The sequence below is a fragment of the Perognathus longimembris genome, chromosome 10, assembly GCF_023159225.1.
Source record: "Perognathus longimembris pacificus isolate PPM17 chromosome 10, ASM2315922v1, whole genome shotgun sequence".
NCBI classification, from domain to species: Eukaryota; Metazoa; Chordata; class Mammalia; order Rodentia; family Heteromyidae; genus Perognathus; species Perognathus longimembris.
The window spans coordinates 55,010,766-55,021,904 of record NC_063170.1 but is presented as its reverse complement, the minus strand read 5'-3'; the positions used below and the strand labels follow the sequence as shown (position 1 = coordinate 55,021,904).

General features: G+C 41.3%; 1 protein-coding gene across 18 annotated transcripts in view; it reads left to right on the top strand.

The window, feature by feature from the left end:
- The window catches only part of Magi1 (membrane associated guanylate kinase, WW and PDZ domain containing 1), a 548,751-nt gene that overhangs the window by 49,605 nt on the left and 488,007 nt on the right, over positions 1-11,139 (top strand). The window lies entirely within an intron of this gene.

Below are 11,139 nucleotides of genomic sequence, written 5' to 3'. Positions count from 1 at the left end.
ACGTTGTTCTGGTTGTAGTGTATGTTCCATCCAATGAGTGTATATATTTTTTCTTTCCAGTACTGGGGCTTGAACTCACAGCTTCATGTTTGCTTGGCTTGATTGCTCTGATGGCACACTTCTAACCCAGCTTTTAGCTGGTTATTTTGGAGATGGAGTCTGTGTACTTTTCTACTGTGTTCAAACCATAATCCTTCAGGTCTCGGCTTCCTGGAGTAGCTAGGATTACAGGTAGAACCACCAGTGCCAAGATAGAGTCTGTGGGTCTGAGTTCAGATGGCTAGTGCAACAAGTTCAAGTTGAAGTTCATTGTGGTCTCCAGATTTAGACTCAGATCTCTCAGAGACTTGGAGGGAGGACACACATCCTATTTTAATTTTTTTGTGGTTGTGGGGTTTGAACTCAGGGCTTGGGTGCTGTCCCAAGCGCCGCCCCCTCCCCCCCCTTTTTTTTTCAGCTCTTTTGCTGAAGGCTAGTATTCTACTACTTTGATCTACAGCTCTACTTCTGGTTTTCTGGTGGCTAATTGGAGATAAGAGTCTCACAGGGACTTTTCTGCCTAGGCTGGCATTGAACCACCATCCTCAGATGTTAGCCTCCTCATGAGCCACCAGTGCCCAGCTTCTAGCTTATTTTTAAAATGTATATTTTTTGTTTCTTACTGGTGAAGAAGATGGATATTTGAATGCTCAGGGTTTCTTAGAGAGGAAAAAAACCAAAACATCCAGGCTTCATCTTACAGTAAAACTTGTTTGTTTTCTGACATAAATATTTGCTTCTCTTTTCTTCATGTGGACTTATTATTTATTTCTCTCCTCTTTCTCCTCCAGCAGTTATGATTTATGAGCTATTGTTTACTTGTGCTCCCTTTTGAAGCTGTGAAAATTAAGCACAGTCCTTTCATCTGACGTGTGTAGAAGACTGTGAGGTTCTCCAAGCCTCTCTGTGAAGTGACTTAAAAACCACTGCTAAGCATTTCAACTCTGGACTCTTCTGTCTTTTGAAATTGGTTCACACAGTTTGAATTGAAATAATTTGAACATACAATGAGGTTTATGTGGCTGGATTCCAAGTTTGAATGCCTCTCTGTACCCACATTTTATTTTTAGATAATACTGTGTTTAAATATGTTTTAATTCAAATGAAAGGTTCGGTGAACAGACTTTTAGATAAGTTACTTCTTTCTCTCCCTCCTTAGCTTTCTCTTACTCCTAGTTATTGCTTGATTTATTCTTGACCCTCTTGGTCCTTCAGTCAGTCACCCTAGAGGCCCTGAGGGCAGCTATTTTCTAGTTAGGCAATGTTTTCAAGGAATTTAACCTCGTAGACCTCTTATACTCAGTTTTCTGGATTGGTGGTACTTGTCCCATAAGGTACATTTACAAGTGGGGGTTGTCTTGGAGTTAATGCACAGGAAGTACTTAAAGTAGTACTTGACATCCAATATAGGTACTTATTTATTATGTTATTTTCACTGTTACCATTCTTGTCAACAATTCTTTACTCATTGTCACTCATCAGATAGTTTTCTTATCACATATTAATTGACTGTCTTAAAAGGCCAATGTTGGTTATTTATTGAGAATGGAATGGTAGAGAGACAAGTAGTCATAGACTCTTGAATCTAGTGTACATGTAAGTATGTACATGTATATGTGTATTTAATTTAGGCACTGAGATCGGAACTCAGGGCTTCCCATTTACTAACTTGATGTTTTTGGTTAGACATGTGCATGTTTTTAAAGGACATGGAGAGTTCATTGACACATACGCTTCTCTTTGTATGTCATATACATAACAGGCAATGGAGAAAAGTTAGAGATGCATGTATGTTCCTAGTCTCATGGAAAACTCCTTTAGATATCATTCCAAAGGGTTAAGTGGAATTGGAGATTATTGAAATAAGTACAAGGCTAGTTGACTTTCTCAAGTTGGAATCTCCCATGGCTTTTCCTCTGGTATTTTGAGAAGCTAAAATAAGCTTCTTTTCCAGTATTTGATTGTTTACTTACTCACTACTTATGTGGAGGAAATGCCATATTGTCTCAGAACAATGGAAGTTGTAGTCACTGGAGAGCCGAGAGAGTTCTGACAGTAAGTTGAGATAGACTGAATTTGGATTAAAAAAAAAAATGCATCTGAGTTTAGGTGAAAAGGAATGCATTTCAGAAAGTCTAATGAAATTGGAAATGAAACATCATTCTGAACATGCTCAATGCCCTGATTAGCCTATTAGCCTATTAGAACTCTTAGGAGAAAGTATTACACTCTGTAGAAATCTATAGAAATGTTTAAAGATATCAATTTGTTAGATAAACACCCAACCCCTCATTGACTTCTGGGTACTCAGATTAAGGGTAAGGATATAGGAGATGGGCAGCAAATAAGTTAAATCTTTATGGTCATTTTGTCCCTTTCCCCAGGCAGACTTAAGTGTTTGATCCTGGGACCTTCTCTCACCAAATGTAGACACTTACATTTATAAAGTCATTGGAATTATCACATGAAATGAAACCATGCCTAATAACGTCATTATTTCCTGTTGGCGTGGTTCAGATGCTACCCATTTCAAGTTATTTTTTTCTTTATAAAGACAGTTGCCTTATTTCATAGACAAAGTCATGATAAGCTGAGCTGAAGACATGGAGTCTATAAATACATTTACAACCTATCCTAATTTTATCCATAGATGAGTTGGGGGGTGTGCATTGAATTTTTCTCTTGCATTTGAATCAGGGCCAATCTCTAAGCTCTATTAGTAAAAGTGTATAATTAAGGTAAAGGGATTCAGGCAGGCCAGCCAGCCCTAAAATTAGCCCTGGCTCTGATATTCTCCAGGTGCAAACACACACACCCCTGGTCCTTTCACCCTTGCTGTGCTTGATTTTTTTTTTTCTCCCTAGTTGTCTTTATATATTAACAAAAAAAGTTTTGGCTTTCACTTAGATGGAGTATTTTCTCATGTGGTGCACTAATCATGCTTGAAATGTTGATCGGAACCTTAGGATATTATTTGTTAAATATTCTTTTAAGGATAAAGGTTTAAGTTTAGCTTTTGATAAGTCTCAGTCTTTCAGACTATTTTGGGGCTGGTAGTTTGAGAACAATGTAATTTTTATCTGCTGCATATGTGTGTGTCTGTGTATGCACGTGTGTGTGCACGCATATGCGCAAGACTGGAGCTTGAACTCTGTGCCTGTTTTTGCTATAACACTTGAGCCACAACTCCATTTCCCACTTTTTGGTGGTAAATTGGAGATAAGAATTTCCCAGACTTTGTTGTCTGGGCTGCCTTCAAGCCTCAATCCTGAGATCTCAGCTTTTTCCAAGCAGCTAGGATTACAGGTGTGATCCACTTGCTATTTCTTTTAAAGTGAAGAGAGGTTACAGACTCAAAGAAAGGTCCGTACTTAGGTTACCTAGGGAAGTTAACTAGTATGACTACAAGTTCCCCTCTGGTGGCCTGGAGAGTGAAGAACTCAACCTCGGTGGTTCTTGGATTCTGTGTGTTCTTAGGTTCTCTATGCAATCTGCCTTGTGCCTTAGCACTCTGAATAAAATGGAGATGTCAATAGTACCTACCCATTGTGGTTCTTATGAGGATTAAATGGAATAACAGAATGGACACGTGGAAATGGACGTGCACTCTGTCACAGGAAGCTTAAGATGCAAGAGAGGGGATGATGGACAAAGAAAGGGACTATAAATGATAGGAGATGTACTTACCTGGGGTACAAATTTTAGAAGATGTGAAAACCTTAGTAACCAAGGTGTATGATAATGGATTCAGTACTTTATTTTATACTTTTTGGTGTTAAAGATTCAATCCAGGGCTTCATCTGTGCTCTTACATGTGCTCTTACCATGAGCACTAGAGTGGCTCTAGTGCTGGTGGCTCATGCTTGTAACCCTAGCTACTCAGGAGGCTGATATCTGAGGATGGAGGTTCAAAGCCAGCCTAGTGCTCTACCCCACCCACCCCCCCAAAAATCCACAAGTCTCTTATTTCAGGTATCCAACAAAATGGCAGGCTGGAGCTGTAGCTCAAGTGATAAAATACCAGTCTTGAGCCAAAAAAGTTGAGTGTGAAGCCCTGAGTTCAAGATGCCATAGTGGTGCGTGCACACACACACACACGCACACACACAATTAACAATAAATTCCACAGTGAACAAAATATTAATTTGGGAGTCAGTTCAGAATGTGATCTGGTAGAGGTATACCCTACCTTGCTTTTCTCCCCTAGTCTAGGCCCCGCTGTGGCTAAGTGGTGTTCCCTCTCACAACCTTGGGTTAGCAGCCTTTCCAGGAATGGTGACCAGTCTGTCTCGAGCCCTTTATAGACCACTTCCTTTTGAATCACTCATCTGCACTTTCAGGATGACTCCCTGGGAGTCATCTCAGACAGTACAGCCCTGGCATACTGCTGAGTACACAGATTATTAAGCAGAATGATTCTGTAGTTTTAGTCTCATGGCCTGGCATGAGAGTCGTATGAACCTCTGCAGCCCAGGGATGGGAGTAATCGGCCTATTCTGTGTTTCATGGACTCATCTCTTCAACACCCTTGGATCCCAAACATCAAGCTCATTAAGGTGGCTCTTCTTTGGTCAGATGAGACTTAGTTTCTAATCTTAACCTGCATTTAAAAAACAAAATGAGGAATGAAGAAAGCAATAAAGCCAAAACGAATATTCTACTAGAGGCATCTTTTTCTCTCTCTTTTTTTTCTTTCTCATTTTTCTCTGGGTGTTTTAAAGTTATAGTGAAAGGGAAGTACTGCCACTAAAATTTCCTGAAGTTTGAGATCTATGAGTTTTCCCAGCACATCCCCAAAGAACTTAATCAGCTTGCCTTTGGGTTGCTGGGCTACGGTGCTGAGAGGAAAAATAGCACTACCCTAAAGAGTAAGAATAGCTGAGACCACATGTCTCTGTGAGCTTTCAGCCAACTGCTCCTGAAGGAAACCTAACTTAACCACTAGGATGGTTTTTGTTGGATGGTGTTTTGATTAAGCGAGGGTGACTTCCCAGCTCTGGGAATACGATCCATTAAAGATAGAAATAGTATGACCCAAATAGAAGCTGGAGTAGTAGGAGGGGCTGGTTGGCTGAGGTTTTGCCTTATTTGACAGGGAATTGTAAGAAAATCGGAGGGTCTTATGTACAAATTCTTATTTATCTCATTTATCTCTTTTTCTTAAGAGATCTTGATCTCTCTATGTGTAGCCGGGGCCAAAACACAGAAATGAAACAGCTGGTAAATTTCTTTTAATTGGACTCTCTCTTTTCTGGAATTGACCAAAATTTAAAAAAAGAAAGAAAGAAAAAAAATGAGTGCATAAGATGGATATTTGAGCTTGTTGAACGAAGGAAGTGATAGGATATTTTCTGGGTCCTTTAAAAAAAAATCATGGCTCTGAATGAAGAAATCTAGAGCTGAATCACTCTTGTGGTATGATTTCCACTGACCCTTGTGATGAAGGTACTGAGTCCACTGTGGGGCTAATTATGGGTTCTGAGTTGTAGTATTTGGGAGTGATAGGATGGGGCGCCCTCATTGGGCGGGACCTGAACCAGCTCCCTCCTCCTAGCTCTGTCTTCCCAGCCTTCAATGTTCCAGGAGATTCTGCAGTGCACAGGCTAGAGAAGGTCACGGCTCTAATGGGAACCAGAATGTCCTGGTTAAGATCATGGATTTAGGTCCCAGTTTTACCCCCCTTAGAAGTTGTGTGTCTTGGACAAATTACTCAACCTCTCTATTTTTTTTTTTAACTAAAAATCATGTAAGGCTTTGTTTTGCTTGCCTGCTTTTCCTCTTTCTCAGTGGGCATATGATACATCATGGCATACTGATGAACAAATATGGATAATGTAATAGCCGATGACAAAGAGTCATGGGTGTAGTTGTAGATGGACCCATCGAGGAAGGCTTATCTGAGAAGTAGGGACTTAGGCAGGACCTGGGTTCTGAGCGGGAGTTGGCTTCTGGGTTATCTAGGGGCAGAACAACAGGCAGAGTGAACAGCAGCCACAGTTCCCTGAGGCAGAGAACTTGGTGAGCTTGGGGGCAAGAGTGGAAGTCTCTTGAGACTCAAGTTAAAGGGGAGCTGGCAGGTGCTGTCACATAAGACCTTACCAGCTATGGCCACAAGGATGGTTGGGTTGTCTGCTGCGTATCAGAGCCTCTCAGTTATCTGTGCCAGAACATCTGATCAAGTAAGGCTGAGTTCTGGCAAACATAAAGGAAAGACTTTCCAAGTGAGCCACTGGTGGGGGGGGGGGGGGTGGTGTGTGTGTGTGAGATGAGAGGCCACAGGGGAGACGCCATGATCACTTTCGGTCTCCTTTCCAATGTTGAGATGCCCAGAGCATAGCGTAAATAGAAAGAATCCTCCTGTAATGTCACCATCATTTCTAAATCAGTATAGAGTATCATTCTAAAAGCCCAGGGTTAAGTGCTTTAATTGACTTTTGGTTTCCTGGAATTAGGTTTTGAAGGATTGCCTGCTGGGATGGTTTCCATTTCTTGTTAACTTGAAATATTGAAATGATTTCTGCTGGAAAATACCTGTAAAGAGATACTGCTGAGAATGGAGATGTCTTTTGAGAATGTCTTTTACCTGTTGGTACCTTTGGAGCAACAAGCGTGCTGCACATAACTTGAATCAGGCAGGCAGTAAAGCTTCTGCTAATGTGTGATTACAGCACACAACTTCTGGTGCCTCTTATGGTTTACCTGTGCTGTAAGCTAAGTGCGTTTTGATTAATTCTTGTATGCTATTGGCTTTGGTTCAAACACAATCAAATGTATGGGTAATTAATGCCAGAACATAATAAAAATTTGTTATCATAAACAACCTCATCAGTGAGAAAGGCCTTCTAAATAAAACTTCACATAGGACACTATTTTTTTTGTGTGTGTGTCGCTCCTTGGACTTGAAATTAGGGCTTGGGTACTGTTCTTGAGCTTCTTTTGCTCAAGGCTAGTACTCTACCATTTGATCCAAGCTAAACTTTTGGCTTTTTTTTTTTTTTTTTTTTTTGGTGTGGTAGTGGTTAATTGGACATGAAAGTCTCACAGACTTTCTTGCCTTGAGTGGCTTCGAACTGCAAATCCTCAGATCTAAGCCTCCTGAGTAACCATGAGCCCCTGGTGCCTGGTTTATAGTACACATTTCAATATAGCCCTTTCTTTGCTACATTTTATTTGTTTGTTTGTTTGTTTTGCCAGCCCTGGGGCTTGAACTTGGGGCCTGAGCACTGTCCCTGGCTTCTTTTTGCTCAAGGCTAGCACTCTACCACTTGAGCCACATCACCACTTCCGGCTTTTTCTACATATGTGGTGCTGAGGAATCGAACCCAGGGCTTCATGTACAGGAGGCAAGAACTTTACCACTAGGCCATATTCCCAGCCCCATCTGTGCTATATTTTTAAAAAGTTGTATGCACTTCCCCCTCAGTACAGGTGAATGATTGGTCCCTGGACCCCTATAGATATCAAAGTCCTATCATACTCAGCTTGCCTAGACACATGGCTTAGTATACTTAGTATTTGCATATAACAGGTATACAGCTTCCTGTATACTTTAAGTCCTCCCTAGCTTACTCATACCCAATGTAATGTAAATACTAAGCAAATACTTGTGATGCTATATTGTTTAGGGAATGATGACAAGAAAGACTGTCCATGTTGGGCATGGATGCCACAGTTGGTTGAATCCACACAGGTAGATTCCAAGGACACAGGCTGCTAACTGTACTGTAAATTACATCACTTAAGGTGTTGGTGATTATTTTATGACTGACTTAACAGCTCTTAGAGAATCATATAATGTCACACATTGGCTGGCCAGGGAAGAGGTCACAGCCAGCACAGAGAGACATGATTGAGTTCCCAAATATTTTTGGCTCCTTAATACTCAAAACAGAACTATGATGAAACACTGGCAATGGGCAGCTTTTAAAGGCACCAGGCTGGGAAGCAGCTATAAGGAAAGACTGCCCTTTGGGGTGGTGGTAGAGTGCTCCATCATTCAGTGACAGCAGAGTGTAGTCTTGTATTGCTACCTCTTTAACTCTGAGCTCAAAGATGTAACTTGAAGTCTCTTCTGGAAATGTCCTAAGTAAGGAAGAATATCCCAGATAAGGATCCCAAGAACTTGAAGCGGCAAGGAAGAGCTCAGACTCCAGAGAGTCAGTATCTGTCACTTATGACTTAATTTGAGTCTGAGTCTGAATGACATTAGTTGCAAATGAAAAAGCAGAGATAAATCAGTTAGAAGCTGTTAGTGACGTTAAAATCACATTTTAATTCAGACTCGAATGATAGGATATTCTAGAAGGATGTTGCCTTCTATTTTATACCTTACATAAAAGGTGAAATTCTAGCTGGGCTTGGTGGTAATATAACTACATTCCTAGCACTTGGGAGGCTGAGACAAGAGGTTCATGGATTTGAAGTCACTGTTAGCTATATAGAAAGATCTCGTCTTAAAAAAAATAAAATAACAACAACAACTACAACAAAAGAAAGACTGGTTCTGGGTTCTATCACCAGGATTGATGAAAAGAAAAATTATGGTGAGGGATTGAAATGACAGGGCTATTGTGTCATCTTAAGTCTTTTGGTATAGTGAGTATGTTCTACAAAGAGAGAGAGAGATAATTCTGAAAATTTGCCTCCTGAGAACTGAAGAACTTAGTCAAGTCTTGATTTTTAGAATGAAAATAACTTTTGCCTTGAGTTTCAGGTTGAGCAGCAAGAAAATTTTAGTCCTTTTTGAGTCAGGAAGAAATTCTAAGTAGACATTTCTCATGTTTCTTCTTTAGATGTACTTTTTGTCTTTATAACATTATATGAATGGTTTCGTATACTTTTTTCTGCAAGTGTGCAAAAATAATCCTGCCTTTGGTTCTGCATTAATTTGTCACTATGAGAGCTTGGTTTGAGAATAAAAGGATTTCTGATAACTTTGCTCTGTGCTTGAATTATTGAATTACCCAGTTGTTCCTTCTTTTAGTTACACACTGTGTAAAATTGACTGGACAAATACACATCTCACCTGCCATACCCTGAAGCTACCCAATGGATGATCAACACATGATAAACATGCAATTCATGATAGCATGCTTACCAGCCCAAATATTGAGACGAAATTCCAAATCCACCACTTTACTCCCTATGACTCCCTATTTCCAATGGACTGATTTAGAGCACTCATGCGCATTTTCCTTTACTGAACATTTTAAAAGGACTATCTGTGGTGTAAAACATTTCAGTCAGTACAGTGGGATCTAGAGTGCGAATCTCTAATCTGGATTTACTAGTTTTACCCAGATGGAATTTCTATTAATTATGTATCCACACACAGTGTGTACATATACAAACATAGATGTGTGCACATGCACAGAATATATGCTCATGTGTTTTTAAAAATTGTATGTACATATAAGTGTCTGTTCCTTTTTTTTTTTTTGCCAGTCCTGGGCCTTGGACTCAGGGCCTGAGCACTGTCCCTGGCTTCTTTTTGCTCAAGGCTAGCACTCTGCCATTTGAGCCACAGTACCACCATATGTGGTGCTGGGGAATTGAACCCAGGGCTTCATGTATACGAGGCAAGCACTCTTACCACTAGGCCGTATTCCCAGCCCCTCCTTTTTTCACCTATGATACATTTTAGAGTTTTTTCCATTAGCACCAAGATTGACCCCTCCTCCTCTTCCTCATTCTCCTCCTCAGATGGTGTTGGTTGATACCAACCTTGAACTCAGGGTCTTGAACTTGCATGGCTTGCTTGGCTGGCATTTTATCTCCTTTGAGCCATACCTCCACTCGGTTTGCTGGTTACTTTGGAGATGGTGTCTCTTGGGCTGTTGTTTTCAGAGCTGGGAATCTCCCTCTTCCAGATCTTAATGTCCTGAATAACTAGGATTACAGGCATGAGCCCCTGACCCCCAGCTGACTTCATTTTTTAAGAAATGATTTAGAGTTCACCTCGTAGTCAGTGTTCCATAAAAGTGCCTCTCAGCCATCCTCTCCTGATGGGTACAGGTTCTTCTCAGCCTTTGGTTTGTACACATAGTTGGGGAGTGAGTAATGCAGCCTTGCCTTTTGACTGGTGTGCAGAAATAATTTGCATTTATAAAATAAAATACTGATAGCGGCTTCTTAATTCAAATATTAGCCCCCCCATTTTTTGGGGTAGTACTGGGGATTGAACCCAGGGCTTCATGCTTGCTAGACAGACACTCTACCTCTTGAGCCATGCTATCTATGCCTATAGCCTCCATTTTGTATTTTACTGTGCATTGCCAAATTGCTTTACTAAATAATGCCTAAAATATTGTCCCCACCTCCTTTCAACTGTCTCCCCTCCAACTCTCTTTCATTTTTCTCTCCCTAGAAGTAGTCAAGGCTGCAGTTCAGGGTTTATCTGAGAGCACTAACTCCAGAGCCTTAATAGAAGACACAGCCCTGCCCCTTCGAGACACTCCTGAACTTCCTCCCTATGGGGACCATGCCCCTGGCCCCTGGAGACTCCCCTCCCCTTCTTACATAGCTGGCACAGTCCCCACTGGGCAAAACCCCCCTTGTGATAGTTCCCCCCTCCCTCTCCTCTCCCCGGGAGGCTTTAAAGAGCTGGCACTCATCTGTAGTACTCAAGAAGTCAAAATCTGTAAAGTTGTCTTGGGTGCCTGCCAGCGCTTAAAGATAGGCATAGTTGGACCACAGCATTCCTTGCCATTTTAGAAGCAGCAGTATCTGCATGCACAGTGTCAGGAAACAGGTTCTAATTGGCTGCATTGGCCTGGCATTTCCATTAATGCTTACAGTGAGGAGAGGGGTTCTCTGGCTCTCTCTGGCTTTGTTGGCAGACGACCCAAATTTACAGCCCATTTACTTTTCTTTCCCAGTCTGGGATTCCAGTGGGGGTAACCTGTAACTTGATTCTGTGCCTGCAGAGTTTAACTGGGATCCTCTCCCCCCCCCCCCCCCGTGCGTGCGTGCGTGCGTGCGTGCGTGTGTGTGTGTGTGTGTGACATGTTCTTTTACCTTGACATCATTGAATTGTCTTTTCTATAAGTTTCTTCCAGTCTTTTTTTTTTTTTTTGCCAGTCCTGGGGCTTGGACTCTGGG